At 41.7% G+C, this 13,276-nt stretch overlaps 1 long non-coding RNA gene across 4 annotated transcripts; it reads right to left on the reverse strand.

Moving 5' to 3' along the window:
* Positions 1-503: 503 nt before the first annotated feature.
* On the reverse strand, positions 504-9,701 carry LOC146760586 (uncharacterized). 4 transcript variants are annotated; one of them, XR_014947826.1, is made up of 4 exons: positions 9,438-9,701; positions 6,681-6,896; positions 4,345-5,364; positions 504-2,773 (listed from the first exon to the last, which is right to left on the reverse strand). It is a non-coding gene; the product is annotated as an uncharacterized LOC146760586 (long non-coding RNA). The 4 variants fall into 4 exon arrangements; XR_014947827.1 differs by lacking the exon at positions 9,438-9,701 and having other exon boundaries at positions 4,345-4,478; positions 6,681-9,429; XR_014947825.1 differs by lacking the exon at positions 9,438-9,701 and having other exon boundaries at positions 4,345-4,972; positions 6,681-9,429.
* Positions 9,702-13,276: the final 3,575 nt, after the last annotated feature.

Below are 13,276 nucleotides of genomic sequence, written 5' to 3' on the forward strand. Positions count from 1 at the left end.
CCCAGATCTTTATGTCTTCATCCATCTGATGATGCAGGAATAAGCTGTATTTTTTTTTCCAAATCTTTTTCATATTTTCCACAAACCACCTAATTTATCTGTTGGTTCCATGCTTCCCTCATTGATGTGAATTGTTGGTGATGCTCAAAGTTCTCCTTGAACAAAATAAAGAGGAAAAATGGCTCTTTTCATCCCTGCCTTGACTTTGCATGGAAGTGCCATAAAACCAAAGGCAGGCAATAAGTTTTATATCAAGGAGATACAATTAAGGAGTTCACTCAGTTCTCAGTGCTTATCTCCAGGCTCCGTGAACAGCTCACTGTGTGGAAGTCAAAGGCAAGGTAATTTTTCTTTTTAATATTGCAATAACTCTAAGCACTTTTAAGAGAAAATCTGCTGACAATTATGGGCGGAAAGCTGCATTTCCAAATAAATTAAAAACTTGGCACAGAGTGCCTGATTTCTCAGGAAAAAAAAATGCTATGTAAAACCAAAATAGAAGATATATTTCAGATGAATATATTTTGATACACACCAGGGGAAAAACACAGATTGGATGCATTCCTTTTCATCCTTTTCTGCTAGTTTTCTGCAGGAAAATGGACTCATCAGCATTTTTCATCAGCCATTGGTGACTGGTGGCTTTGGTTGTTGGTTCAAAATGGTAGTGGGGGAGTTTGGAAAAAGAGGATAGAGTTGTTGAGGTTCAGAGATAGTTCTTTTCAGACGGCATGGTAGGAATGCTTTAAATACTGAATTTTAAGCCTGAAACAAAACACATTTACAACCGCACTGGTTTGAGCAGGAGCAGTGGTTGAGGATGGGAAGTCCTCCTGCTTGGATGAGGTCAAAGCAGTTGCCCATCTTTTACCAGCTTTACCACTGCCTGTTGTCTTTGATACAGCAGCATCGCAGGGACTCTGATCCACAAAGATTCTCACTTTCATCCCATTTCTGGATACCAACCACAGCCAGGCCAGACTTGGATCTGTGATCCCAGATTCTTTTCCCATTTTGCCCTCTATCTTTGCCCAAAGCTTTCTCATTTCACTTTGACAAACCACCAAGATGTTTGAGTCTGGAGATTATTTTTTTGTGGTACATCTTATCGGCCAATTAGTGTTTTAATTTAAACGTACAAGTGCCTATCTCTCCGTTCACAGTTATTCTGCCAGATATAAAACAATCATTTGGTCACAGACTTCATGAATCAATGTTATCGCCGCTCATGAAGTATCTTATTTGCTTTGTGATATGAGTGTTTAACATATTTTCAAATTCTATTTTCTTAATTTTTACTTTTTTATGTGCCATGAAAACCAGAGTGATCTCAGCAGGCTATTTTCCTGTTGTTAAGCCCTGAACCCTAATCTGAAGGAAACAAACCCAGCTCCTCTTATTTTCAAACAGATAAGATTTGTGAGGTTATTAATCACAGGTTCAAATGGCTACGCTGGGAATTGAAAATGATATACAGTTTTATATAAAACTTGTCAACATTTATTACAGAGACGGACCATCCGTCCAGTGGGAGCCTTAGAAAGTCATTATGTGTCTGGTGTATGATAAAGAGCGATTTAACTGCACAAACAGCCATGACATCATGCTGAACTTACATGTTCTTTCATCTGCCCCTGAACGATACCATTGCTTTTTGGCTATTGCTCCAAGCTTTGATATTGGGTAGGGGAGTTCTTTCTCCTTCTGGGCATCATTTAATTTATCTATTTATAGTATTTTTTATTTTTATTTTTTTCCCAATGAATTGCTGCTGTTTAGTTTTATTTTACTCAAGGATTCAAAGGATTAGCTGCTGAACTGGTGTAAATCAACATTATCCCATAGAATTTGGCTTCCTTCAGATGAGGATTTAGCTCATGGTGTTTAATCTTGGTGAATCTGTACACAGGAAAACAAGGGATTACATCCTCCTGTGCACAAACAGATGGTGGTGAGAGCTGTAGGCAGTGGTGGAAGATAATTTTCAGAGTGCTTTGTTACCTTTCTCAGCCTCACTCTTCAGAGATTGAACCTATCTCACAGGTGACCAGCACCTGAAGGCTAGCCCAGTCACTGACTCTGCTGACAATGAATGATGAATAACTTATAAGGAGATGAATTTCTTCTTGCTCCTTATGCCATGGCAGGAAAGGCTTTCAGCATGCAGTGCCACATAATCACTACTGTGACAAAGTGGCTTAAAGTCCTGATAAATAGCCCATCCAAATCTTCAACTGAACATTCAGTGCTAAAATGAAACGGCACCATCTCTTGAAAAGCAATACATTACAATGGCAGAATGCTTGTACAGGATTACTTATAATCTGGCAGAAAATTTTCCCAAGTAATTAAAACAATCAAGACAACAATAAAACCAGTGTGAGGAGAAAAAAGTTGCTGTAGGGAATGGGATTTCCATGAGGCATTTTTCAGCCTTCCAAGAGGTGGAAGCTCAAGTCCTCTTGAGTAGCCGAAGTCCCTTGGATATGACCATGTTGTAGTAACTGTGTCAGTTTTGAATCAGTTGCTATCTGAACACCAGAATATGTACCCCGCATTTCAGAAGAGTATTATAAAACACTGACAGCAAAATATCTTTTCCATGCAGGATGGATATCCAGTGTAGATAATCCTCCATGCAGCCATCAATTGTGCTTTTCCTGTTGCATCTGCTGTTAAAGTATTATAGTTGCTGTTGTTTGGATGAAGACATTTTCACGAGCTGGCTTCTCTCGAGGTCTGTGGTGGTCATAGGTAGCTGAGATGGCTGTATCTGGGGATAACATTTGGGGGAGAATAGGAGCAATCAGCACGAGTAAATCATCTATAAATGGCTCTTATCACAATACACACACTGTGTTTAATGGGAAAAGCATGTATGTGGGAGGAGACGTTTTGCTGAGCCCTTTAGTCTTACCAGAGCTATTTCCCCCTGAAACATGCATGTAGTTTTGAATTTAAAGACTTTTAATGCAAAAGTCAACCTGATTGCTGGCTAAGGCCAACGCTGTAAAACGCTCTTCTCTTCAGTAGAAAAATGTTCGCTGTTTATGCAATCCTGAATTCTTCCTTTTAAAATGAAATTTACAGCCTCCTGAAATGGCTTGCGCAGACCTCCCAGACTTTGATTTCTAGCAGAGTTTTTGAAATGCATATTAACCCTGAGACTGGTAACAGACTGAAATAATTACACTCAATGGTAGGTGTTAATGCCTTTGACATTGCCTGCCAGTTGTCTTCATGCTTGTGAGAAATTTATGTACCAACTACCCAGCGTTTTACTGCCAAACTGTATTCTTTCCATTCCCCTTGAGGATTGCCCTCCACGCCATGAATCTGCTCGTTCATTTATCGGAGCAATTTTTCAAGTCAGATTTATTACCAAGAACAAAAGTAAGGTGTGGGCTGTGGAGCTGCTCACTTGCAATGCAGAATGGGTTTCCAGTGAAGGTTATCACACCTCATGTAGGCATGGCAATGCTTTGTGGGGTTACTGTGGTATCACAGAGTAGAGGAAAAGCTGGTAGAAATGACTGGGCTGTGCTGGCATTGTGCTTAAGGGAAGCCTCCAGACCTCTGTACCTAGGAGAGTATCTAATGACATCAGTTTGGTGTACCTCCACTCTTCAATCTTCATCTTGATTGGCAAAAATGATGGCTCAGCTTTCTGATAGCCTGGATTAAGCATCAGCTCCCACACCACAAAACCACATTGGAGATGAGAAAAGTCAGTGCTTTTCTGGAACAAACTGGGAAAGCTCAGCAGTGGCAGAGCTTAGTCCATCTCTAGATGGAGTCTGCATGCCTGGAGCTCACCTCTCCTCGGTCAGTCCTATAAAACCCATTTCCTCCCTCCACAGATTTTACTTCCACCTCTATTCCACATTTTACAGAGTGATCATGCATTTGTTATCTCAGCGTTCTGCACTGGAACTGTCTGTTTTGATCACTCAAATAAGGGCATGGAAGTGATGTGCTCCTTTCCAATAAATGACCTTAAAAAGAAGATTACTCATGCAGGTAATTGGCTGGTAAAAAAAAAAAGTAAAAAAGAAAAAGGTAATTTCCAGGTGGTTAGGGAAGAGGTTGATCTTGCAAGCTGTGGTGATGAAGGCTGCAGTTTACCTATCAGGTTCTGATTTGTTAAACTCTTCTGGGTGATACTGAGGAGACTACGAGGTGATTGGAACACCTTAACAACTACAGTTATCTGCAGCCAGAATGCTGGTGTGTAGATACTGATGCTTAAATGGGAAGTGATGAGTGAAAACAGAGCGACAAGCAGCAAGAAAAAATAGAGACACAGAGAAGGAGGAGCAACATCTCCATGCTTTCTGTACTTACCAGGGAGGATCTGTTGGGTGTGTTCAATTGTCCCATAAACCGGCATCTGCAGTCCACATTTATGGCTTGTTTGAGGGAGGGAGCCTGCCTGGCCTAATGAGAGCTGTGAGCAGTTCACACAGCCTAAATGCAGGCTAGGAAATAAATACAACATAATGGAGCGTTTATCTCCTTTGTCAAGTGTTTTGTTTGTCCCTCTGCTCTTTGGGGACATCTTGTTCTGATCCATGTGATGCTTTTTGTGGAGTAATTCTAGAACTTTTCAAAGTCCAAATAAACTGATAACATTCATTTCACAGCTCATATTTAAATTCATTCAAAGTGAGAAATGGGAATGAACAGGGACATCCTGATGGAGCTGTAGGCGTCCCTGTTGCAGTGGGGTTGGACTAGAGGAGCTTTAAAGATCCCTTCCAACTCAAACAACTTTGATTCTAACATTGGTGGTAAGCAGTTCTACTCTTAGAGCAGGGAACTTTGAAGAGCTTTGCTGAAACAGCAGGTACATTAATAACATTTTCAGCAGTGCTCCATCATGTAGCATGGCTGACCAGGGGAACAGGCAGACCTTTGAACTATTTCTGCAGGTCCTCATCACTCACTTCTGTGTGGAACTCCAGCCATGATCCTGGATAGAAAGGCAGGAGACATTTAATATACGAGCAGCGCTTCCTGCCAGCTGATCTCAAAGCAAAGCGTAAATGATCCTACATCTAGGCAGAACCGTGGGTCACATCACAGTCCTTTTATTTTCATTAATACCTTAATAAGGGGGGTAAACCCTGAGGAGATCCTTTGGCTTAGACACGATACAGATGAAACCTCCCTATGGGTTGAAAGAGATCCTGGCAACCAAAAGCAATGGGATTTAAGTAAAAAAAATGAGAACAATCCTCAGACTCATTTATCTCCCCTTCAGCGAAAGTGCCACAAGGGTTGGGTTCCTTTGAAGTCTGAGCTAAGAGAAGCACAAGGAGGTAGAGATCGGGGGGAAGGCACTGCTCCAGAGAGCTGTCTTTTCTGCAATAAGAACACAAAACCAATGGGGTGAGCTGGTGAGCAGTTCTTTTTGGACAAGGGACCCATAGGGTGGTCATAAAGGGGAGAGTTTTCTCCAGACCTCCCACCTTACTGTGATGGAAGCCAGCATGGCAAACCACAGCATCTCAGCATCCACCTTTCTCTTCCAACTCAGTCTCAAGCTACTTGTGAGGCTTCCTGGATGAAAAGCACTGAATCATTTCAAAATTAGCCAGAGCCTGAGTTTCTAGACTGATGTATAGGAGATTTGAAGCACCTTTTTGGCACACGGTAGCTGGGAGGACACATGGAGACGGGTGTTATGGATCCAGTCACTGACCAAGGACAGGAGACAGCATCTGTGTGCCATGAGATAACCAACTCCCATGGGATACAGGCTTGCAGGGCTGAGCCCAGGGCAGCAGTCACACCGCAGTGCCTTGTTTCCTCTCACAGATTAAAAGCCCTTTCTATAACCTCAGCAACACCCTCTGCCAGGAGCATTGTTTCAGAGAGTTTTAGACACTGCCCATTAAACAGCAATTAGTCTGAGCTGGATGCACAGCCTGCTCTCTCTCCCCCTCACAGCTAGCTATTCAGATATTTATGGTTAATATGAATTTCCCCTGCCATAAATCACCGGTCTTTATACCTGCAGGGATGTCACAGCAATCAGTGACCCTGCTCCGACGGCCCAGCCAATGAGTGCTGTCTTATAAAATAAAGAGTGTAACAACTCATCGTCATCATAAAAACAACAGGAGAGGGAAAAATCCCAGTGCTGGTATCTGATAACAGGCCGTAATCACACGCTTGCATATCCTCTTTGAGGAGGCTGGTAAATGGAAAGTTACACAGATACATTTGTCACGTCAGGACTTCTGGCCAAGGAGCCAAATCGTGCTGCACTGTGATGGGTGGGAGGATGGAGGAGGGATTGGAGAGCTGAGCAGATTGCAGGAGCCAGCCTGGGAGGGCTGCATGTACCTCACACCCATATAGGAGTTACAGCAAAGGATTCTTTGGGGGGTAAATCTGCTGGGAAATGGGAAAATGCCTTCTGGGAAGTAACACAATAGATGGTGCAAGCCATTCCAAAATTGAGGCTGTCCTGAGATGAATGCACAGCTTCCATACACTTTATATACTTTAAAAACTCAAGTTATGCATGTATTTAAAAACAACCTCCCCCCCAACCCCCCTCTGGTATTGGGTGAGCACATGCAAAATTGGGTTGCTCTTGTGGTTGGTTTTGGGTGATGGCAGTTATGAGCAAGGTGGTAGATTTTTACCTTTGGGGCTAAGCTCATTCTTACCTTGTGATTTCGGTGTCATCATCAACCAACATTCAGCTTTTGAGGTTTACTGAGTGCCCGGAGCTTGTTGGAGCCTTTTGGAGAGAGCTCTGAAATGGAGCGTCAGTAGATGGTGCTATTTTACGCTTAATGTGGACATAGAACAGGTAGGGAGGCAGCAAAGCTCGGGAGGGGATGCGAACATCGTTTCTCCTCTTTCTCAACGCAGAAATGTTCCTGCAATCCCGGTGCAGACAAGGTGAGAGGTTTTGCTCCATGTATTCTCCCTTCACTCTTCTTGCACTGTGTTTGTTGCAGACTTACAGGTTTAAGGGTGAAGTCTGGCATTTACTGTTATCAGGACAGGACAATAAACTCCCATTCCTATGAGATATACATGTTTATTATTCAATATCTCTAAACTCAGAAAATATCCATAAATCACAGAGGATTTGCCTCACGTGCCACGGGCAGCAGTGGGGATAAGGAGGAAAGAGGGAGGCAAGGTGTAAACTGGGGCAAAACAAATCCTTCCTTGTAGGGATTGTAAAGGAGAGGTGAAGCCAACAGAGGGACAGACTCTGCCATTTGTTGCCATTCCTTCAGAGTCAGCCCAGGTTCATTTCAGAGGCTTCAAAGGTCAGAGAGTTCAAAGTTCAAAAATGCCTGTCAGGCTTAACATATATTTTGCCTTTAAGTAATAATAATAATAAAAAAGGGGTGGGAGGTGGGGGGGAAAATCTATCACTCACTGCTAAATCCCTTACACGAGGAATTCCTGTCATCCTATGAAGGTGACGTTTTTATTCCCTTTAGGAACTGATAATTTTTTTCCCCTCTCCCCAAGGCCTCCCTTGTTTTAATCCTTGCCATTTTTAACTTGTCTCTTGATTTGGCATCTCATGCGCTGCTCCATCCTATCCTCCCTATACATGACCCCTTCTCTGTACTGAAAACAAATAAGGGACGTGCCTAAAGAACAACACAGCTCACTGTCTTTGCTAATACCAGTCAGCAAGAAAACTAAAACGTGCTCATTTACACAAGCTGCTTCCCTCTCCCCACCCTCCTTCTTGTTCCCTTTCAGCTGCTGATGCAACGCTAGATTTGCAAAGCCCCTGACTACTCCACTGTTTTTATCTTGGGGAACATCTAAATCACTTAGAAGTCTGTTGGCTGAACTTGATAAATAAATAGTCGGAGCTCGCTGGTAGCAGTGAGTTATGGCCGCTCTGTCACTGCCGTGCAGGGCCATTGGCATGTGTTCCCTTTAATCCAGCTCAGAAGAATTAAAGCAGTGTTCTCTTGGTTTGGGAGCATGGGGTTGATTAAATGATTCAGGTTTGGGTAACAGCGATTGGGATTTGTGCACCATCTCATCTGAGAGCTTGGTTGGAAATAAGTGCCCTGCAATCACCACCACTCTGGACGCACATAGAGCTGTACAGGCAACAATGAATGGGGAAAAAAGGAACTTTTTATGCTAAAATGCAGAGATAAGTCACTTTCCACATCTTTTTGCAAATACATGTGGTCATATTGATGAAAAATAAATCAGTGTAGACACTATTGGTGTGGCTGCAGCACAAAGAAAGCGTAATGCACATTCCTCACCATACAACCAGATTGTACAAAAGAAGGTGTGACCTCCATCCTAGCACACACACTGCATGTGTCAGCTCTAATGTATTGTTATAAGCTGCAATGTGCACATCAGTGCGTGGCAGAGTGTAATGTGCCTATTATGCGTTGTACTGGAAGCACTCAGCATCTATATTTGGAGGAATCTAACTCATAATATTACACACTGCTTACAAAAAAACAATCATTTTCACTCACCTCTTTCTTGAATAACCCACTTTGTGCTGCTGAAAAAATAACTTTTAGTTTCCACAATATTCTTCATTTGTTGCCATGTAAAAAGCCTACTATAATACAAAATATTACTATTATTTTTTAATCCAGGATAGAGGGATAGCAGCGTAACTCTATCCCGGACCTGACTTTTGACAAAGCTTTCAGCTTAACATTCATTAACAGCCTCTTGTCTTAGAACCCCATAGAACTATTTACAATATTTCATTGTATTTAAAAGCTAAAGCACCGAGAGAAATGCTTTAAATAAAAACGCCCATAATTTTCCTGTTTCCTTGTCACTGGCTGAAAACCTTATCAGAGCTCCTCATTACTTTAATGGTATAGGATTAAGGATAACGAAGAAACATTTAGGGTTCTGCAAATCACTTTGATTTCATTGTATAATATAACAGCACTTCCCTTTGATTTACTACTCAGTTGTTTGAAATACCCCATGGTATTTATCAGCCTTGGAGGAAACTGTTTCCTTCAACAATTAACAACTCAGCCTTCAGTTGAACAGCTCTTTTTCTTTTTGCCTTGTTACTCTTCCCCCTTTTTCTCTTCCTTCCCCTTTCCTTTTTCAAGGTTTGCAGATGAAAACTAATGAAAAATAATGAAAGCTTTCCAGTGGATCCTGCTTTGATGCTCAGTGAACACAATTCAAGTATTTTCCTCGCTCTTTGTATGTCACATTCAAACTCCACAGCAACACTTCTGACTATTACAATGCTCATGAAATAAAACTAAAAATCCAAAGAACCCTTAAAAACCACTCATTTTTTTTAAGAAGCTGTTGCAAGTGTTGCAATTTTCCTGACAACTCCAATCTTTCAGCTTTTATTCATCAGCTGTTAAAGAAAATGTCATTTCTCACTACAGCCATAACTCCTGTATAAACAATGCAGGAAGATGCCCTACCTCAAGGTGCTTATGGTGGCCTAGGGCCCAAAGGAGGCGACTTCTTGCCTCATATTCCCATCAGCTCAACCCCTGGTTTCAAAGCTGTCCTCTCTGCAGAGCAATTTCTGCCTTGTGGGATTCCAGCTCCAGCACTCAGCGCTGCTGTGTTCACTGGGTTCATGGGCAGCTCAGGGCAGGCAGCAGCACGCGTGCTGGAATCGTGTCGCTCCTTAAAGTGGTTTAATAATTACAGATTAAAATACTTCATCTGTGGTTTTGTTTTTACTAGAAGGAGGCGAACGTGCGGCTGAGTGAGTTCTTTAATTCCCTTTGATGAATTTGTGTTTGGAATGCCTTTAGGTAAGCACTGACTCAGAATGATCAGGAATTGTCCATGACATCATTGCAGTTGCATAAAATAGAACACCATCACAGAACCGTTGAGGTTGGAAAAGACTGCTGAGATCATCTAGTCCAACCAACCATCAAAGCTAGAAATGAATGCTATGTGATGTTCCCATCCATGAACATCTCTGGAGCTGAAGAGGACTAAGTGGAACAAGAGGTGGGACAGTGCACCAAGAGGAACTCTGAATTGGGTAAAGTGAATACTGTTAATATGACAGAGTATCCTCACAGACATAAAAGATTCAGTATCAAAGTTAGATAGAAGAAATCACTGCTGGCACTGATCTCCTTTGAGCAAGGCTGGAAGGGTGTTGGACATGGCCCTTCCCAGCCCACTTGCTTCAGGAACATGCTCATGTTATTCAAAGCTTTCCAAGAAGCAATCAGCAGAAGGAACCACAGACATCTCATGACAAGTTTTTGCCTTGAAAACTAAATACAGAACATATTTCTATACCTGAGACCAGTGTTAGAAACACATAAACAATGTAAGTGTCTACAACCTGCACTGAGACAAGTTTTGAAGGACTTTGAGAAGTTCAACCTCGTGTCTGTTGCTTGGGAGCCTATTCTCTGGGTTCGCAGCTTTCAGATTAGTTCCTATTAGTTTCTATCAGCTTGCTTTTCATATTTTCAAGGCTTTCTATTTAATATTCCATGTCCTGTAAGCAGAGAAGTAGCATACAAACCATAATACATAATCCATAATGTGTAACACATATATCATCTATAACGTAGTAGTACATCCCATATGGAAACTGGGAGGCAGCAATATACATCAAGACTCAGAGAATTACAGAACAACTCTGCAGTGTAATCAGTGTTACTAGAACTGCTCTTCCAGCATTTATTTGTGTGTGTGTGTGGGGAGGGGGGGAAGTAGAGAGGGGGTATGAGAGATTTTGAGCTAATTCTTTCCATCTGGAACAAGGAGAGATTAATGAAGAGGAGTGAGCAAGCATTAATTTGCCATCTGCAGATGCAAACAGGAAGCCCAACGCGTTGGGCCTTAATACATGCTTATTGGTTTGGTGAAGAAAGATGAGTTGACGCCATGGGTCTTATGCTGAAAATATTTTAGCAAATTCTAATAAGATATTATAAACAAACGCCCATCTAAAGCTCTTCCAAAAATGGGAAAATAACGTTGTCCTTGGATGCAGGAGCGGCTGATAGGAGGCAAAAAAAGTCCTTTGAATGAATTTGGTAACAATATCTTACTTGAGATTATTTTTCTTGAAGTTTGACTTTTTTGAGGGGCAGAAATTCTCTTCAAATTGAGCATTTAAATGAACCTACACATTCAGCTTTTGATCTTCTCCTTTTATAATACAACAACTGGCCTCAAGGTCTGACAATGCTTTTAAAGTACAAGTTCATGAATAATCCTCTTGTGCTGTGATGCCTGAGTGAGAGAGGGATGCTTTTCTCCCCTGGCCTTTTTCTTTGCATTTCCAATGCATTCATTTAAACTGGTGCAGACCACCTACATGCAGGAAAAGCCAGAGGTCTCCTGTTTGCTCTCAGGTGATGGGAACCCATTGCTCTCCACAGTTTCTCTTTTTGCAATATATATCCAGTTTTTTCCTGATCATGTTTCCCTGGAGAGGTGGAGCAGAGATGACACCAGTTCTGCTTTCTGTTTGTCAGCACACATGATAAAAACCCTGCATCAGGCTGGGTTAGCTCCCAGGTCACCAAAAATGTGTCTTTCTGCCTTCTAGCCTTGTGTTGATCACTGTCTCCTCATCACGGCACATTCATAAATATTCCCATGTAGAAACACTCATCTCTCTACAAACAACCAAGTCTTTCAGGCCACAACTGTTTATTTGCTGTCCCTGATTCAAGACAGTGATCAGGTCTGCAGACAACAAATGTTGAGCCCTGGCATTCACAGTTTTATACAAAGATCAGTTGAGAAATGAAGGCAGGTTGCATGAGTTTGACTGATCTCTCCTTGTTTTAGCCCCTGTGTCCAGCTCTCAAAGCCTGGGGACATGGGGGCTCCCACCCAAGAGTGGGATGTTCCTTGCATTCCAGTAACACACTCTTCCTTCACTCCAAGATATCCCACATTGCTCCTTGCAATGACTCTAGAACAGCCTCCTTTTCTTTCCATATCCCATATTTATCCCCTGTATTCATATTTTTTTTTCAAGTACATTTGTGCATGTACTCATGTAGTAACACTAATTGCGGGGTTTTATAAATTTCCATTCCTAATGACTCTTTACAGGCAATATAATTGCCTGCTCTTTTTATTGCTATTATAATGATTCAAACATGCATGCAACATTTTCTTTTTTTAATTGAGCTAAAAATAATGGCTGCTGTAAAATTCTATATATATATTTCCTCCACATAGTTTTAAATTAATCCATTTTACAATGGTGCTTGGCAAAAAAAATTAATCGGAAATCGAATCCAAACAAATTAGGATTTATTGCACCTCTAAAACTACGAAGAGCGACTTGATGGATTTAAAACAATTTTGCAATTAAAAAAAGAAAAGAAGCAAACAAATTATCCTGCCTTAAAAGCTGGAGAACCACTCCTCTTTCTAATGCTCTGCAATTCGAACCAGCTGAGATGATAAACTTTAACTCTCAAGTCTTTCAGCAAGGAAGACTGATGAGCCTTGACTAGATGGCACATGGGAACATGGCTCTCTGCAGCTGTAAGGTGCCCCTATGTCATCTTGGAGGGAATTTCTGGGTTGCAGTTCTTGAGAGAGGTTGGTAATCAAATAGGCAGCAACATATTGAAGCTTAGCAATAGGTATGCGAACAGTCAATGGTGTTAAACTACTCCTTCCCAGTTTCTTTAGGTAGGACATAGTTTCATGTGTGCACCTTCGGTTTCCATTGGGTGCTAAAAGCAAAGCCAGTTAAAGCAAGGAGATGTCCTGCAGGATCTTGTGCCTGCCCATGCTCCTGCAGGTAACACAGTTGTGCAGGGCTCCTAGCACTGCTTGTGATCACAGCAGGCTGGGCAAGCGTTAATTAATCCTCTACTCCTCTGGAGGAATGTTTTCTAAGACTCATTTTACAAGCTTTAAATCAAAGCACAAAGAGTTTCCTTTGTATGCTTTGATAAATGCTTTCTTATTATTTATATTACCATGGTGTTCAGAGGCCTCAGAAGAGATTGCAATTCTGTTGCAATAGATGCTGTGCAAACTTCACTGAGGAGCTGAGAATTTAACCAGAAAAAGGCAAAAAACAGAAATATGAAAATACAGGGAAGTGATTTTTCTAAAAAATAAAGGTGTGAACAGATCTGCAGCCCTATAGCATTGGTTATCCCATGATCTAGGTAAAATAAGACCCACAAGCCAGCAGTGTGCACATCTGTGGTCAGAGATTCTCCAGTAGTATCATTCTTCTCACTTTTGTTGGCTTTAGTGCTGCACTGGTATCCCATCCAGGGGAATCCAGGTCCTGCAG

The sequence above is a fragment of the Coturnix japonica genome, chromosome 6 (genome assembly GCF_054131305.1).
Source record: "Coturnix japonica strain WE chromosome 6, WE-NBRP24, whole genome shotgun sequence".
NCBI classification, from domain to species: Eukaryota; Metazoa; Chordata; class Aves; order Galliformes; family Phasianidae; genus Coturnix; species Coturnix japonica.